Source organism: Gavialis gangeticus, unplaced genomic scaffold (genome assembly GCF_001723915.1).
Source record: "Gavialis gangeticus isolate Ggan-Ray unplaced genomic scaffold, GavGan_comp1, whole genome shotgun sequence".
In the NCBI taxonomy this organism is placed as follows: Eukaryota; Metazoa; Chordata; order Crocodylia; family Gavialidae; genus Gavialis; species Gavialis gangeticus.
Window position 1 is genome coordinate 4,642,023 of NW_017729026.1, and position 2,945 is coordinate 4,644,967.

At 39.5% G+C, this 2,945-nt stretch overlaps 1 long non-coding RNA gene across 1 annotated transcript in view; it reads right to left on the reverse strand.

The window, feature by feature from the left end:
- Positions 1-6: 6 nt before the first annotated feature.
- LOC109299777 overlaps positions 7-2,945 on the reverse strand; it is a 9,465-nt gene continuing 6,526 nt past the window's right edge. The window contains exon 3 of the long non-coding RNA XR_002097995.1: positions 7-1,160. This is a non-coding gene — a long non-coding RNA (uncharacterized LOC109299777). The remainder of the gene's footprint in view (positions 1,161-2,945) is intronic.

Below are 2,945 nucleotides of genomic sequence, written 5' to 3' on the forward strand. Positions count from 1 at the left end.
GAAGTAATTGTTTCCTTCTTCTTTTAATTGGCTTTCCTATTACTAGGCTCTGTTTTCTGCCCAAACCTTCTCACTACTAATTAGAGGGCGGAAACTTCTGTCAAAAATGAATATTTTTCTATAGTCCTCAAACCAAAGTAGGTAACGGATAATTAGGGCTGGCATTTCTAATTACAGCTCTAATTACATGAAACCTTTTTGCCCAAAACAGCAAGAAGCAATTCCTACGGCTTAATGGAAGTAAAGTTCTTACCAATCAACATTCTAGTGTAATTTTCATTTATGTAAAGGTCAATCCCTACATATTACCACTATGCAACTGTTACCCACATGGAGCCAGAATGGCAAAATCCAGTCAGTATTATTTGCTCCTGCCAGCTTTCTCTAAAACTCTGCCGCAGCAAGAGGCATGTTGTTTTGAATAAGACTGTTATCAACAATAAACTAACAGCAGAAGCAACAGGTAGTTGCTGCCCACAGAATATCAAGTTCCTGTGTTCATTACATCGCAGCTCTCTCCCTTCCATATCATTTTATTAGTATTTCCATAACTTCAATCTGCTAATAATCATCCCAGTTAAATATAATATGCTGTTACTCACCTCAGTTTGAAAGCATCCACATGGAACATAAGAACGAGAAAGAGGAACAGAACCAAACAATTTCTTTGGCATACAGAGGAGCTCTGCAGATCCGTATAGGGAGTAGTTTGTGCCTTTCCCACAGAGTTGTCCTATTGTCTCTTGATTCACTATTTGCTGTAGTGCATTGAACCACGCATACCGATTACCTGTGGAAGGAATACATGGCCCCGGGTAACAGCATTGACACATCATATGGCAAATGACAGCACAACAGGGCCTCGCAACTTTTTGATCAGTAATAAAAGAATCTTTAGAATTGCTCATGAGAAGACAAAAGGATAAAGAAACCAGAATGATTTCCTCTTTCCAGCTTTCAAAAAGCTAGGAAAAAAATAACTTAAAATGCAGCTGATACAGTTTCAGCTCCAGTGCTGCTAAGCAAGAAACTTCCACTCCTTTTGCTCTCTACAGGTGTATAGTATAGGCCTCTGGTATAAGACACCCCATTAGGTAGGAGGTGACCTGATACTTCTTGCCTCACTCATTGTAACAGTAGAGGGGATGGCATGAAACACCCTGCAAAAGAGTTATAAAGCTCTTACAAATGCACCTACTCCATTTTGGCTAAGTGAGTCACTTTGGGGGTTCCCACAGCAACATGAGGCTTTCTACAGTATCACAGATGAGTTGCTTTTATGAAAATCTAGTTGACAATGTATAGACAGTCACAGGAAAAGACCACACATGCTCCTGGAAAAGATATTTTCACACCCTGCAGACTAGGAAATTGAACATAAACAACAAAATCAGGCAGCTTTGGGTAAATCGGATATCTTTTATTAGGCCAACTCAAATTGTTGGAAAAATTCTTCTTAGCAAGCTTTTGGGGACAAACACCATTCATCAAGCTGAGGAAGTATCTGCTCTGTGCTCTTCCTGGATGGAGTGGATGATAGGTGTTTGTGCCCGAAAGCTTGCTAAGAAGAATTTTTCCAAGTATTTGAGCTGGTCTAATAAAAGATATTGGAAGTACCCAAAGCTGCCTATGTCCTTAGACCAACATGACTACAACCTACACCCCAACAACAAAATTAAACACCCACAATGTGATTTTAAAAGGTATTTGAGTACATGAAAAGATGAGGCTATAGATCTTATTTTGACCTCACAAAATTGGGCCCCCATTATTTAGATTTATGCCTCACATAATAGCAAATCTCAGGGCTCTTTTCAAATAAAATTTCTATAATTCCCTGCTACGGAGCCTCCATGAGTTCTCTAGATATAGGTATCAACAGTGACTCTTGATAACTCTCCAAAATTCAGTGGACAATAAACCTGCAGGACACAGCTCATGAACCAAGCATATTAATAATAATTCACCGAAATAATCAGGAGAATTGATCCCAATTAGAATAAATACTGAAAGTGTTAGCTAGCAGAACTACTGAACATTAGCCTGAAATACCCTCCAAAAGACATTTAAAAGAATTGGATCATAAATCTTTCACGCTTAAAATAACAAGAAGTGGGAGGGAAGAAGCATATAAGCAGGTTGGGGTAAACAGCAGGGTGCACAGACCTGTAAAATTAGATAACTGAAAATTAATTTTTCTGTCTAATTAATTGTCTTTTTTACTGCTTTAAATTTTAAAATTCAATTCTTGGTTAAAAAAAGAAAACATTTGTGTCTTCCCCCCACACACTTGTTTTATGAAAACAGTGAAAGAAGAAGAAAAAAATGTTTCACCTCAGCTAGCACTCTAGATCCTTCCTGACAGAAAAAATGCCAAGGAAACTCTACTGTTTGCTCCTGCCCACTTTGAACCCTAACCTCCAAGGCTTGCATCCAGGAGTTAAAGCATTCTGCAAACCAATGCCCTACCTTAGAGGCAGAAAAAGCCCTTTCCTTGGTATGCATTTCATCTTTTGCCTCTTTTTCCTTGGCACATATTTTCTATGCTGTATCAAATTGGGAGGGTAGAATGTTGCAACAGAAAGCTGTTTTCTTCATTATTTCATAGGGAAAAGCAAATACGGTCACGTATTCCCTTTGCAGCTGTGCTTTTTGCACTTGTTCAAGAATCTTCCTTTCCAATGCACTGTTTGTTCCCAAAGGGACGACATTTGCCACAGTCTGTGCTTCAGAATCTTTCTTGTTTATTCACTCTGTGGCCGTGTCCACGCAAGCATAGACATTTGTTTCCCTGGGGACAAGAAACAGCAGCACACCTTGTGTTGCTGCTACTTGTCCCCAGGGAGTATCTGTGCCACCCCTGTGCCACGTGCCCTCTGGCACATGGCAGGTTATGCTGCATGGGATAGGTGTAGCGAAAATAGATACTTTTCTCTATGTTTCTT